General features: G+C 42.2%; 1 pseudogene; it reads right to left on the bottom strand.

The window, feature by feature from the left end:
* Window positions 1–202: 202 nt before the first annotated feature.
* Window positions 203–6,141, bottom strand: LOC125391422 (small ubiquitin-related modifier 2 pseudogene; annotated as a pseudogene).
* Window positions 6,142–16,092: the final 9,951 nt, after the last annotated feature.

Here is a 16,092-nt window from a genome sequence, read left to right as displayed (position 1 = left end):
AGAGAGAGAGAGAAGCACAATATGCTTGTGCACATACACCAGTTACTTTATGTACATAAGGACAGGGGCTCAGGGAAATGAAAGAATAGAGGAAACTATACTGTAATAGTCAGGATGTGGTGGAACCAAATTGCAGCTTTCTAATTGCCAATGTATTCTTAGTCTTTAGCAAAACTCTGGAGTAAAGTAGCAGGTTCCACTTTTAGTAGACACCTCCTGTCCGCTGCTGGAACACATGGATATCTTCACCCTCCATTTCCAACTGTGCAGGTGTGTCTGTGTCATTGATTGGCTGCCCATCAAATCAGAATCTGATCTGCCTCGGTGACAAACCCTGTCGTTCACAGCAGGCTATCATTAGTTTACTAAGTGGTGTATGCCTCAGCCTGCCCGGACACCTTCAGATTAATATGATCATGATCGTTGTTCTCAGTCTTGACTCCTTCAATAGTGGGTCTCCTCAGCTGCCGCTTCACAAGAGAGGCACCGGGCTCGCACTGAAAGAACACACAAGCAGTACCAGGAGCGGCGAGATTCCCCTAATTTTTTGAGGGACCTCTGCTCAGGGCCAAACTGAGATTCGTGGCTTTAAGGAAACAGAAGAAATTTCAGGTATAGACAAAAGCAGAGTGGGAGATTTTATTACCAATATTCTAATACAGACTTCAGCATAAGAGTTAGGAGAAAGAGAAACAGCCAAGAATGCATGCAGGTCCTCAAGAGATTAAGAGATTAATTAGTCAGAAATACCATTTAGGTGATTCTCAAGGTACATCTCAAAAAGGTTGCTAGGAGACCCTTTTCCCTCCTCTTCTCACTCTCTTTTGACAAGCAAGATTATAGGATAGCTCCAGAGGGGCCTTGGATGGAATTTAAATCTGAAAAAAATAAAGCCAGAGACCACTGTGGTTGTGCGCCATCTTTAGTGTGTGTGCTTTCCCTGCTAATGGGATATCTGGAGACGTTCATAGACAATTGCAGGTTTACAGCTGCAATGAGAAAGGCCGTGAGCTGCTGTTTATTGTTCTTCTTGCATCTGTGCTGGAGAGACCAGCTGCATTCCTTTGCTAGGAGTCTCTCTTTCTCTCTCTCTCCTCTTATATTGCCCCAAATTTCCCTGTCTCTCTGTCCTTTCTCATTAGAAACAGAGACAAAATATGAAAAATTCAATAAAACTCTTCATTTCAGGGTGTCGGATTACAAAAATAACCCATTTTTCCTTATTAATCATTGGTGTTTTTGACTAGAGAATTCTCAATAGAAGAATCACAAATGACCAAAAGACACTTAAGGAAATGTTCAGCATCCTTAGCCATCAGGGAAATGCAAATCAAAACAACTCTGAGATACCATCTTACACCAGTCAGAATGGCTAAGGTCAAAAACACCAATGATAGCTTATGCTGGAGAGGATGTGGAGTAAGGGGAACACTCATTCATTGCTGGTGGGAATGCAAACTTGTACAGCCGCTTTAGAAATCAGTATGGTGGTTTCTCAGAAAATTGGGAATCAACCTACCTCAAGACCCAGCAATATCACTCTTGGGCATATACCCAAAGGATGCTCAATCATACTATAAGAACATTTGCTCAACTATGTTGATAGCAGCATTATTTGTAATAGCCAGAATCTGGAAACAACCCAGATTCCCTTAATGAAGAATGGGTAAAGAAAATGTGGTATGTGCTGGGTACTGGTGGCACACGCCTTTAAACCTAGCACTCGGGAGGCAGAGGCAGGTGGATTGCTGTGAGTTTGAGGTCAGCATGGTCTACAAGAGCTAGTTCCAGGACAGGCTCCAAAACTACAGAGAAACCCTGTCTCAAAAAACCAAAAAAAAAAAAAAATGAAAAAAGAAAGAAAGGAAGGAAGGAAGAAAAGAAAAGGAAAGAAAAGAAAAGAAAAGGTGGTATACTTACACAACGGAGTTTTTTACTCAGAGGTAAAAAAAAAATGACATCTTGAAATATGCATGCCCATGAATGGAACTAGAAAAAAGCATCCTGAATGAGGTAACCTAAACCCAGAAAGATGAGCACAGTATGTACTCACTCAAAAGTGGATATTAGATGTAAAACAAAAGGTAACGAGCCTATAGTCCATGACCCCAAAGAATCTAGGTAACAAGGAGAACTCTAAGAGGAACATACACGGATCCACCTGGGAAGGGGAAATAGACAAGATCTCCTGAGAAAATTTGAAGTGTGGGGGTTGGGGAAGAAGGGAGGGCAGAAGGGGAGGAGGAAAAGAGAAGAGGGGAAGAGAACTTGAGAGAATGGGATAGTCGAGATGGGGGGGAAGGACAGAGAGGGAGAGCAAGGAAAGAGATATCTTGAGTGAGGGAGCCATTATGGGGCTAGTATAAAACATGGCACTAGAGAAATTCCCAGGAACCCACAAGGATGACCCCAGCTAAGGCCCTAAGCAATAGTGGAGAGGGTGCCTGAACTGGCCTTGCCCTGTTGTCAGATTGAGGACTATCTTAAATGTCATAAAACCTTCATCCAGCAACTGATGGAAGCAGAGGCAGAGATCCACAGCAGAGTATTGAACTGAGCTCCCAAAGTCCAGTCGAAGAGAGGGAGGAGTGAGACTACGAGCAAAGGGGTCACCACCATGATGAGGACACCCACTGCAACAGCTGACCTGAGCTAGTGGGAACTCGCTGATGTTGTTGATTATAATAAAATAGTTCCACACTAGCTAAAAATGGAGTATAATAAATGTTTCTTTAGTTAGGGGTAGACTCACAGATCAGCAGTCCTCTGCATGAGTGGGGAACAAAAACCAAATCAGCAGCCAAGGGTCTGTGCACATTTTAACATCCGTGTGTATAGTACATGTAAGTGAGCCAGCATCTGAAAGGCTATTGAATAAAGGAGGCCCCACAGCACACTGACTCTGGCCTGACAGCAGTGGAGGGGAGGGGGGACAGCAGCCTAGGACCAAACTAGGCCTTCTGAATGTGGGTGACAGTTGTATGGCTGGGGCAGACTATGGGGCCACTGATAGTGAGACCCTACTGCTTGAACTGGTTTTTTGGAACCCATTCTCTTTGGAGGGATACCTTGCTCAGCCTAGATATAATGGGGAGGGCCTTGGTCCTGCCTCAGAGCAATGTTCTAGACTTTGGTGACTTCCCATGGGAAGGCTTACCCTCTCTGATGAGGGGATGGGATTTGGGGTGTGTGGGGGGAAGTGGAGGGAGCTGTAGGAGGGGAGGGAGTGGGAACTTGGAGTGGCATGTAAAATGAGAAAAAGAGAGTTTTAAAAATAAACAAATAAACTTAAGAAAATAAAGTAAAATGCTGATATTATTATTGGACACAGGGCAACCTTCAGAAATCTCAAATATGTACAAATGCTTAAATAACTTTTAGGCTCAAATGTTTTCCTTGCATTACTTTTCAAAAATACTGAAGCTCTAACTGTAAAACATAGCTCATTGGTAGTTCCTGTGAGATATGCAAGAGGCGCTGTATTCAACCACCAGACAGACAGACAGACAGACAGACAGTGTGTGGAAATGCAATCCCACACACATCTGCAAAAGACTAACTCGTGACAACACTCTGTATCCAAAGTCTGCTGTGCATCCAGAAATATGCAGTGTATTTAAGACACAGATCACCTTAGTATATCATAAATAAAAAGATAATAGAATCATATAAAACATTCCCAATTATGTATGTGAGGAGGTGAGACAATGTCCATGTTCCATCCTTAAAAAGCAATCAAAGCATCCAATTGCTTACAAAAAATAATTAGAGTCATTTTCAAAGGAAATCTGAAAATATGCAAAATAAGTGCAAGAAGAAAAAGAGAAAATTAAAATACTTCAAGAGAACACAATAAAGTCCCGGCCAAGACTGACCTACACACCTGTTCTGCATTCATGAATCTTTTTGGTGTTTTATTTTATTTATTTATTTATTTTTAATTTATGTTGTTGTTGTTGTTTTTGAGGCAGGGTTTCTCTGTGTATCTTTGGCTCTCTTTGTAAACCAGGCTGATTCTGAACTCAGAGATTCATCTGCCTCTGACCCCTGAGTGCTGGGACTACAGGCGTGTGCCACCACCACCTGGCCTGTTTTCATTTTTATATATTAACTATATATAAATATGTTTTTATTTTTATCGGTGAATCAATCCCACACCAGTTATGTTTTAAGGGGTTATTTATTTTGGGGGGTAAAACTTACATACACCATAAATCGTCAGGAAGGGAGCCTAGTCGCAGGAGCCGGGAGCAGGAGCCAGGAGCAAGCACCGGAACCAAGAGCCGGAACCAAGAGGGCCTGATCCGGATATGCTTCTCTTTTTAAAAGAGAAATATACCACGCCCCAGTGGGCTGGTATTTCAGCAGCTATTGGCTGACGGAGCGGAAGTCGCTCCCCGCTGCATTGTGGGCTCGTATTTCAGCGACTATTGGTTGAGGCAGCGGAAGTTACTCCCACAACACCTCCCCCTTTTGTTTAAGTAAGAGAGTTCTAAGTCTACTACGAAATTATATATAGTAAGTACAAACCTACATAATTATATACAATAAATACAAATATCCTATTTTAACTAGCTTAAGTCTTGTATAAGAAATAACTTGGCCATGTCATGAAAAGAAAGTAACTACGTTTATATAATCTTTAATCCCATCAAAGATCTGAGAAGGGAAATAATGTTACCTGAGTAATTAGGAAGTGTAATCAAATTTTTAGAACATGTAACAAATCACATAGACAACTGGCTACCTGGGCAAACACCCAAAATCATGTTTGTAGCGTTGAAGCAACCAACTTTGGCTAAGGCCTAACGTAACTGACATACCATTTTTAAAGGCAAGGAACTTTTTAAAACTATCTTATCCTGTCTTGGCAGGATATGACAGTCCTGTCATATATCCATTTATGGATATTTTGTAACTCTGTCAGTAGTTGAGGTATGGGCATTTTTTTACCCAAAGGCCAGTTTTGCCAAGAAGAAAGGCTCCAGGTGGAGTGTCTTTGGTGCTCAACATTCTCTCGGGAATAGATCAGTGTTGCCAGGAGTGATTGTGTCTCCCTACCATAGAACTCTGAGTTAGATTAAAGGCCATTTTCTACAGCTCTTTGAAGAGGTTGAAGATTATCTATTTATACTGAATATAATGTCTATGTATCTAAAGAACCTGATTAGTCTAATTATAAATGACAAACTTAGATGACTATTGATCTATATTATTCTCAATATCTATCTAACTTAAAGACTGAAATAGTAAACAACTGTGCAATAAATGGGGACAATATGACCTCCAAATATAAACAATGTGCAAGTATATATTGCAATATGGTAAATATATATATTAATACATAAACAATATATAAGTATCTTAATCAGAGGTAGAAGTGTACAATGCAATATGGTAAAATATATATATATCAATACAATATATATATATGTTAATACATAAAAATGTTTTAAACAAAGGTAGAAGCATGTATGCCTAAAATAGTCAACATAATTTAAGTTTGTATCAATATATAAGAATCAATACCAATATATTTGTCTAAAAACAATAACTCATAAGTACAAAGCTATTATCCCATAATCCAATTATCCCTCTTTTTTTTTTTTTTTCCTGCACAGATCACCGAAGAGGCAGCATGTAACTTGCCCAGCTGAGAAAGGTATGGAGCCATGTGCTAACATAGATAAGGATAATGGGGTAACATAAGTTACAAGAACTAATAAGTAGCCTGACCTAATGAGCCAATCAGTTTATAACCTTATGGAGTCTTGTGTGATTTTCTTTGTTGCTTGCCGGCTGTTGGGGTACTGGGTGGGACAGAAACCCCAACAAGCCGGCCTTCGTGTTACATATTTTTATAATATAGACAGGAAAGAGAAAATGCTCAGATAACCAGTGGTTTATCTAATAACAATCCTATTATTATTATTCTAATAATAATCCTATTAGAAGACTGAGAAAAATCTGCGTATTAGAAAGGAAGCAAGTTGCTAAAACAAAACCCCATTGTGAGTGGAGTATGCCCAAGAAGTGTAGAAGCCAAGTGAGAGTCTGGTACCCAGTGGGGCCAATACAAGCAACAGAACAACATAGTGTTGGCCATAACCCAGGGTGTAGAATAAATACCCATACCTCCATTCTGGCATGCATAAGAGAGTCATTAAATAAAAAACAGAAGAGAGTTTTCTCATGGCAAAGAATTTTAAATAATTTCCACAGGCAGAAGTGAAGCATAGACTCCCCCCATGCTCACGGTGTCCTTCCTTGTAAAGAAACACATGAAAACAGGGAGGGGCAGCAGCTTTACCGGGTTTTCCCTGGGGAAGCCTGACAGAGCTGTCCTCGGCGTCCAGAGTCCAGAGTGCGAAGGGGCAGCATCAGCGGTGAGCAGCCACTTTGACAGTGTTGTGACCTTCATGCCATCCCCCTGTCACCGCATGTCCGTCACAGGAAAAGCTCACATTCGAAAGGAGGTGACTGGCCAGACCTAGAATGCACAGAACCTGCAGGTTCACTTGAAACCAGGAGGACTCTCTCCCTCTTTCCAGCATCCTCCTCCACACACCGCTTCCCCCACTAGGTCCGTGTCCGCGTTAACTGTCGGTGCTTATTCATGAAGTTAAAACTTCACTAAGCACCAGGAAGGTAAAGGTAATGCATTTCTGAATACACAATGAACAGATTTCTGGAGCAGGCTTTCAATACCAGTTCTGGTTAACGCCTCAAGAAACAGCACCCTCTAGTGTTTTGTGAGATGAATAACACACCGAAGGCTCTGAAGGCTACTTCCCTTTAGACGTATACTTAGCCCTAGTTCAAATCTGAAATGATCCATGCATAGTGTATGTACGTGTGAAGATATCACTCTAACTACCATCAACTTTTGAAATGTGTGCTCATAAGTATAATAAAAACGCAAAAGAACAAGAAGTTGGAAGCCCATTTCCTTTTGAGAACGAGTTCACAATTGTTAACGGTTCGTGAGGAATTAGATTTAAATGACTTGATTCTCCTCACAGGCTCACTCAGAGTCCGTCTTTACAGAAGTGCCTATTTCTATCTTCAAAACATGCACTGCAAACACAATTTTATAGAGGACACTTTATCTGAAATGCAAGCTCACGACAAATCCTGACACTTTGTAAAGTTAAATACACCGTAAGCTTTGTAAAATAGCAGACCTCAGTTCCTAGTATCAGCTCAAAAACCCCCACACTATAATTTATTTTATTTATAACCCAACAGCTTCACAGAGTTCCCTTCTGAGTAAGTTCATGTTTGCTTTAATATCGGAAAGTTATTCATAAATTCATGCCTCCATTAAGAATGAAGAGATAAAAACAGTACTCACTGAAGATCAAAAAAAATGTCTCAAGTTAAAAAAAATGAAATTTATTATTCTTTGTGTTATGAAAAGAAGCAGGTGTAATAACTAGCACCTTCCACAGCAAACAGAACAGCTTGCCTGTGGTATAAATGGCTAACTCTGCCCTGCCCATCCCTGGATACCTGTATGCTCAGCAATAGTATAGAGCCAGGGAAACTTTTGCTGTTTATTTGAATGCCACTTCTCACCCTCTTATGATTAAAAAGACATTGTTCTTATCATACCTGGGTAAGAGGTGTGTCCTTGCCTGAAGAAATCCTCTTTGGGGAGTGGGGAGATGGCTGAGTGGGAGATGTGGCGTGTCACAGTGAGTCACACAGTTTACCCTTTAGCCCATCCGTCTTTCCTTGCAATGAGTCATTGGTCTGGTCTGAGGGCCCTGGTTTCTGCTACACGACCGATATCTGGGTCTCCTCTTGGATATCCTATTGTCCTGTGTCATGAAGATCCTACTGCTTTGGATCTGCGGGACCGGACCCTCACGTGTTCTAGCAGATCACAGATGGAGTCGGTGTTGGGGTGGACTAACTCACGGCTCTGGTTCTGGGCCTGCGTGGTTGCAGGGTTGGTCAGCCTGCCAGCTTCCCCTTATCCGCATCACCCCGGTGAGCTCTCCAGCGCTCACCTGGCTAGCTCACGCTATGCAGGAAGCAGCAAGGGATGGGGCCGGTTCTACTCTCCCATCCTCGGGGGCCCGCTGACCTACCCCACCACGGCCAGCTCTCTACTGTGTTGCACAAGCGAGATGCAGGGGCCATTCTTCCGGAGTGCTGGAGCAGGTGAGAAGTGGGGCCGACTGTCTCGATTTCGTAACCTCAGGGCGACCTCTACCACCTGCCACGGGGATGAGGGGCTCACACTCACGTTCTCGGGGTTGGGTCACACCCCCTCTCACCCGCCTCCGCAACAGAGTCAGTTCTACTGTGCTGCCCGGGGCAAAATGCTGGGCCCAATTTCCTGAGCGCTACAGCTGGTGGGGGATAGGGTAGGGCGGGGGCCGGGGCATCCGGCTCTCCTATGGTGCCCAAGAGAGGTGCAGGTCTGATCTCCAGTTCTCATGACCTCAGTGCCAGCTCTCCCACCTGCCAGCCCTCTCCCTTTTGACTAGTGAAGTTTGGAAATTTTTTGACTTTATAATTATATGAGCCAATTCCCAAAATATGTGTGCATATATATGTGTGTGTGTGCATGCGTGTGCACGCTCAGTTGGTTCTGTTCTCAAGAACCCCTTTACTAATATGGCACCCATTATGTGTGTTTTGCCAGGTGTTAGGTGGGAATCCAGCCAAGGGAAATGCCCCCCACCTCACTAGGTGACATGGGAGCACTTCCCACTCCTGCCTGTACCCTGGACCCAGACCAAATCCTAACAAACTCTTCTTCTTCTCCTTCTCCGTAACAGCCCTGACTGTCCTGGAACTTACACTGTAGACAGGCTGGCCTCGAACTCACAGAGATCCACCTGACTCTGCCTTCTGAGTGCATGTACTAAAAGCATGCACCACCCAGTCACAGTGCTCTTTTTTAAGGCCAGTGACACCTAAGGATGCTTTCCTCTCAATGCTGTAAGTGGGTCCAACCTTTGGGCTCTGGTGCTGAAAAGCCCGGTTCTGTCTAGATCCCACATCGCTGCTATCTCCAAAATCCTTTGTGCCTTAAGACTTCTTTCCACGGAGAAATCCTATTATGAAACAAGAAGTCACTGGGTTCCAGCATGGTGGCCCATGTCGGTGATATAAACTTCTGCTCTCTTCCTGTGGTCTTGTGAGCAAGATGGTTTCTAACACACGCACCTCCCGTCGCTCCCAGTGTTAAAGAAGACAATGGATTCAGTATCATTTTCTTTGAACAATGTTGACTCCTAAAGACATTCACGAAAGGTCATATGGTTACACCCTTTCACTGGATCAAATTACATGTTGACTGAAATTTTTAGAATTATATATAGTAGATGTATTTCCTGACCGAGTGAAAGATTTCACATTTCAATTTTAATATATTTCTTCATTTTGGAGCTTGCTATAATAACCTTGGACATTAATCACTGAGTCTGCAAAGTTTTCTGTATAACTAAAAGATAAACATATTCCTTAAAAACTGAGCTAAAACTTTCCAATAACTTTCCTGCCCTGGGATGGCTAGTGGAGGTGCAGAGGCTTATACACGAGCGAGGCCCGGAGAGCAGCTCTGCAGGTGCGAGCAAACTCCCACCCACTGTGCAGTAGGGTTAGCAATTTTATTAAATTGTCAAGGAAAAAGGAAAATAATTCCCTTTAGAAATGTCCTTAAAGTCAAAATTAAGTTGTGTAATGATTTTAATTTGCTCTAATAAATTTTATATCTGTCATGAATCTTTGGGATTAATAAAAGCATGTAAAAACACACTGTGCTGTGAGTTCAGGGATGTGGTAAAGGATGACGGATGTTCTTAGGGGAGGCGGTGGGTGGAGAAACACAAGCGTCACGAGGCCTGGTCTCATCCCATCTCTCGCTGCTGTGGGCTTCGGAGTCAGGACAAGAGTTGTTCTTCTGTCCCAGCAGAACAGCGATGGCAGACACAGCATCCTGTTGAGATGAACATGGAAACCTGGAGTCTGGGCTTCCAGGATCCCTCCCTGGGGTCTCCAGGAGATCTAGGATGGAAATGGAGAGGAAATCTGCTCCAGATCTTTTTTTTTTTTTTAAGATTTATTTATTATGTACACAGTGTTCAACTTCCATGTATGCCTGCAGGTCAGAAGAGGGCGCCAGATCTCATTACAGATGGTTGTGAGCCACCATGTGGTTCCTGGGAATTGAACTCAGGACCTCTGGAAAAGCAGTCAGTGCTCTTAACCTCTGAGCCATCTCTCCAGCCCTCCAGATCTTATTATAATGTTTTGTTGCCAACTTCCTCAGCATCTTGGAGCCTCGAGGAAAGCAAGAAATGGAAAAAGAGCAAAGCAATCTGCCTATTCCACGGAGCTGCTTCTCTTAGCAGGATGACCAGGATCAACAGCAAAGGGCTCCAGGGCCCAGGAAAGGCAGGTGAGCCATGGTAGTGAATGAAGCCGGCTTTGCTGTTATTTCCTTCCTGCCTGATTCATTTCTCTGTTCTTTAAAAATTAGAGCCAGCAGAAAGATGAAGAAAATTAAAAAAGTAATCAGGACTGCGAGGGATGCGAGCACCCACTGATACAAGGGAACTGATATAATGAGAGTTCACCAAGGCCTGTTGGACTGGGACTGAACGAGGACGTGATCCAACCAGATTCTCTGAATGTGGCTGGCCCGGAGCCTTTTTGAAAAGCCATTGACAATGACACTGGGACTTGCTTCCTCTGCATATACTGGATTTTGGCGCTCCAGTCTGTTTGGACTCTCACCTTTCCTGGACCTGGAGGGAGGGGGGGAGGAACTTGAACTTCCCACAGGGCAGGAAACCCTGACTGCTCTAGGGGATAGAGAGGGAGGAGGAGAGAGAGTGGGGGGAGTGGGAGGGTGTTGGGAGGAGGGGCTGAAATGGAAACTTTTATAATTTAATAAAAAAAAAAATTAGAGCCAGGTGGCACACACCTTTAATCCCAGCACTCAGGAGGCAGAGGCAGGCGGATCCCTGTGAGTTCGAGGCCAACCTGGTCTACAGAGTGAGTTCCTGGACAGCAAGGGCTACATTGCTGAGGTATAATTTAAGATGTCCAATTTATGGCATAAGATATATCCCCATATCTATTGCATATAACAAGAGCACATCCCTCTGCATCTTCTACCCTGACCCCTACTCCTGTTCCAGACAGGGCTCATCTACCTTTGTCACCATAACCTAGATTTTTCTAACATTCCACAGAAATGAGGTCATATGGTAAAGAGGTATGCAGGAAATCAACTATCCCACAGGCTCCCCTGTCCATCCTGGCTTCCTTTGCTCTTGGGCATTTACCTCTGTGGCTGCAAAATCTCCCCATGTGCTAGCAGCTGATGACCTCTGACCCTCAGGAAGGAGAAACTAGGACAGAGGCCTTGCATACTTGTCAGGAGAGAGAAACTAGAACACACTGGGACGATCAAGCTTGTTTCATTGAGAGGGTCTTCACGCTTACTTTTCAAAGGTCTTCCTGTAGCCAAGGATGAGTAGGAAAAGCAAAGACTGGTGCCTGACCTAAGTACTTCCCAAGGGTGGGAAGAGGGTCTGAGAAAGCTGTAACATGAAGGGAAAATTAGATAGATAATAATGGTATTTGTGAGTTATTGTTTATAGATAATTACATCGGCATGGATTTTTGTATATGGATACAAAGTTAAATTATATTGAATATTGTATGTATGCATGCTTCTACCTATTTAAAACATTTTTATGTATTGATATATATTGTATTGATACATGTATACCATATTGCAGTGTACATTTCTACCCCTGATTAAGATACTCATATTGTTTATGTATTGATATTTATTGTTTACATTTGGAGGTCATTGTCCTCATTTATTGCACAATTGTTTATTCTCTTAGTCTTTAAGTTAGATACATGTTAAAAATTGTAGATCAATAGTCATCTATGTCTGTCATATTTATGGTTAGACTAATCAGGTTCTTTAGATACATAGAGATTATATATAAATAGTCTTCAACCTCTTCGAAGAGCTGTAAAAAATGGCATTTAATTTGATCTTAGAGTTCTGTGTAGTGAGACACAATCACTCCTGGCAACACCGACCTATTCCTGAGAGATTGTTGAGCACCAAAGACACTCCACTTGGAGCTTGTCTTCTTGACAAAACTGGCCTCTGGGCAAGGAACTGCCCATACCTCAACTACTGACAAATACACGGTTTCCGGAAATGGATAAGCAGAACTGTCAAATCTTACCAAGACAGGGTAAGACGATTTTGAAAAATCTCTTGCCTGTTAAAAATAATCTGTCAGTTATTCTAGGCCTTAGTCAAAGTTGATTGCTTCAACGCTGCAAACAGGTCTTTGGTGATTGCCCAGGTAGCCAGTTGTCTCTGTGATTTGTTACATGTTTTGGAAGTTCTTTGATTGCACTTCCTAATTACTCAGGTAACATTATTTCCCTTCTTGGATCTTCTATGGGGTTGAAGACTAGATAAATGTAGCTACTTTCCTCTCAGGACTTGGCCAAGTTATTTATTATACAAGACTTTAGCTAGTTAGAATAGGATATTTGTACTTATTGTATATAATTTTGTAGGTTTGTACTTACTGTATATAATTTCATAGTAGGCTTAGAACTCTCTTACTTAAACAAAAGGGGGATGTGCTGCAGGAGTACCTTCTGCTACTTCAGCCAGTAGTCGCTGAAGCACGAGCCCACAGTGCTGCGGGAGGGCCTTCAGCCAATAGCCGCTAAAATACCAGCCCACTGGGGCGTGGTATATTTCTCTTTAAAAGAAGAGCGGCAAGCCTCTGTTTGGCTCTCTTGGTTCTGGAGCTTGGTTCCAGCTCCTGCTTCAGCGACTAGGCTCCTTTCCTGACAATTTATGTGCATGTAAGTTTACCCCCCAAAATAAATGCCCCTTTAAAACATAACTGGTGTGGGATTGATTCGCCATTAGAAAGCACAGATCTAGACAGTGTGAACGGTGAACAGAAGGGTGAGCATACTGTTGGGTTTCTTTACTTCCCCTGAAATCCTGTCAAAATAAATTAAAAGCGCTTTTAAAAAAAAAAGTTTCTTTTTCCCATACAGTATATCCTCCTGATTATAATTTCCCCGTTTTCCACTCCACCCAGTTACTTCCCACCTCCAGATCCATTCCCTTTTGCAGGACTACTGTTGTCTTGGGGGTCAGGGCTCTGAGAGGAAACCATGGAGTCAGAATAAGCTAGATTCTTCTATCTGAAGATTTTGAAAAAGAAACATCCACACACTCTCTTGATGGCTTCCTTTTTTATTCTTCTTTTCTCTCAAATTCTGTGGCATAGTGTTCAGATGGACACCGGCCTGGCTTCAGAGGGACAGCAAACAACCTCGGCTAGCCATGAACCCTGGGTGGGCCATACCTGGCCTACTTCTGGAATTAGTACCCAGACTTGATCCATCTTTTGTGTTACAGATATCTTTAGTTGTCCTATGTGAATCATGTCTGAGAGTTTCCCATGGATACAAAGCCTATGCAAACTTGGTCAGAGGAATCCCAGAAACCCATGGAACCTCATGAATCATGTATTTGCAGTTAGCATTGTATTTTTTGAAAGCTCTATTCAGGTTGTTTTGTGCATATGGAAATCTACTGAATAAAGTAGGAAAAACCATAATATAGGAAAACATAAAATTGCTACAAGGTGAAGGGAAACTATCTCAGCCCACAGAGGTGCAGTCCCCTGTGGCCGCAAAGGCTAAATTCATCCTCACAGTGTCTCTGAGTCTTCATTACATGGACCCACGTGAACCCACACACCCACACCATTCTACCCGCAACAAGGTTCTTTCTGTATTCTTTCTCTGTTCTTTCTCTTCTCTCCTGTATACTTTCCCCCTACAGCTTATATACCCCAGCAAAGTTTTTCGTGCAATATAGGAATTACAATGTGGTTATATTCTGTTTTTTAAGTGAATGATTACAATGAAAGCAAAACAAACAGTAAAAGCATCATGTTTTCCATATCCTTTACAATATTAAACATGTTACATACTACAGGTGAAAAACAAATTATCCCAAGAACCCATATAAATTCACACCCAAGCAACTTGTTATAAATTAACTGTGTGGCAGCGATCCCACTGAAATCAGGAATAAGACAAGGTTGTCCACGCTCTCCATATCTATTCAGTATAGTTCTAGAGGTTCTAGCTAGAGCAATAAGACACCAAAAGGAGATCAAGGGGTCACAAATCGGAAAAGAAGTCAAACTCTCACTGTTTGCTGATGATGTGATAGTTTACGTAAGTGACCCCAAAAATTCTACCAAGGAACTTCTACAACTCATAAACACTTTCAGTAATGTAGCAGGATATAACAGTAATGGAGCAGGATACAAGATTAACTCAAAAAATCAGTAGCCCTCCTTTACACAGACGATAAATGGGCTGAGAAAGAAATCACAATAGCTGCAAATAGCATAAAATATCTCAGAGTAACTCTAACCAAACAAGTGGGAGACTTGTATGACAAGAACTCTAAATCTTTAAAGAAAGAAATTAAAGAAGACACAAGAAAGTGGAAAGATCTCCCATGCTCTTGAGTAGGTAAAATTAACATAGTAAAAATGGCAGTCTTACCAAAAGCAATCTGCAGATTCAATGCAATGCCCAGAAAAATCCCAGCAAAATTTTCCCAGACCTCGAAATAATAATACTCAACTTCATATGGAAAAGCAAGAAAACCAGTATAGCCAAAACAATCCTGTACAATAAAAGAACTTCTGGAGGCATCACAATCCCTGACTTCAAACTCTACTACAGAGCCACAGTGCTGAAAATAGCCTGGTATTGGCATAAGAACAGACAGGAGGACCAATGGAACAGAATCAAAGACCCTGGATATTAATCCACACACCTACGAACACCTGATTTTTGACAAAGAAGCAAAACATATAAAATGAAAAAAAAGAAGGCATATTTAATTAATGGTGCTAGGAGTGTGTTGAAGGGGAGGGGAGAGGAAAAGAGGGGAGCAGAGGAAAATGTATAGCTCAATGAAATCAATTTAAAAATATATAAAATAAAATTAATTAATTAACTGTGTAGGCAAGCAAGGTGTTCTTGTCAGGCCTTTTACTGGCAGGCTGCATTTAAAGAAAGGGCAAATTACTTTATTACTTATCTTGAAAGATAATCTTATAAGGAATCTTTTTTTTTTTTTTCAAGTTTCTCTGTGTAACAGCTCTGGCTGTCCTGGACCTTGCTCTGTAGACCAGGTCTCCAACTCACAGAGATCCGCCTGCCTCTGCATCCAAGTGCTGGGATTAAAAGAGTGAGCCACCACCACCCGGCTAACTTTGTTATTTTCAAAGCTTGGTTTCAGCTGTGATGCACTCCGAAACCTGTGAACATCTCTCCCAACATTAAGGCTAAAAGAATTTAAACTAGCTGGGCACTCAATTGTTTTATCTTAATCATTAATTTGAGCTACAATCTATGCAGCCCCTTAGATTAGATGAAACTCATAGCTGCCCTGACTGTGAAGCATATCCTTGTATTTATTTTTATCCATCAAAACTCTGTATAGGGTATTATGATTATTATCAATTTAGACAGTACAGCTTAGGGAGGGGTCGTCTTCTTGACAATCCACAGATGAAAGTGCCCAGTAGAATAGAATGTTTCCAAGAGATATGTAGTGAGGCGCTGCGGGCAGGCCTGCTTTTCATCCCGCCCGGCTCCTGCATGGCTAGCTTAGCCCTGGAAATAACAACACACAAATTGTATTCATTTAAACACTGCCTGGCCCATTATCTCTAGAGAGTTAGTTGCTGGCTAACTCTCACATCTTGATTAACCTATTTCTAATAATCTGGGTAGCACCACGAGGTGGTGGCTTACCGGGAAAGATTCAGCATGTCTGACCTGGTGGCTGGCTCCATGGCGTCTGCCTCACTGCCCTCTTCCCAACATTCTGTTCTGTTTACCCCGCCGACCTAATTTTCTGTCCTATCAGAGGGCCAAGGCAGTCTCTTTATTAACCAATGAAAATAACAATAGATAGAAGACCCTTCCACATCAGAGATAAACACACGATATTACGGGCAGTGGAGATCTTCC

Source organism: Myodes glareolus, chromosome 16, assembly GCF_982192425.1.
Source record: "Myodes glareolus chromosome 16, mMyoGla1.1, whole genome shotgun sequence".
Classification (NCBI taxonomy): Eukaryota; Metazoa; Chordata; class Mammalia; order Rodentia; family Cricetidae; genus Myodes; species Myodes glareolus.
This window is presented reverse-complemented; position numbering and strand designations above follow the sequence as displayed.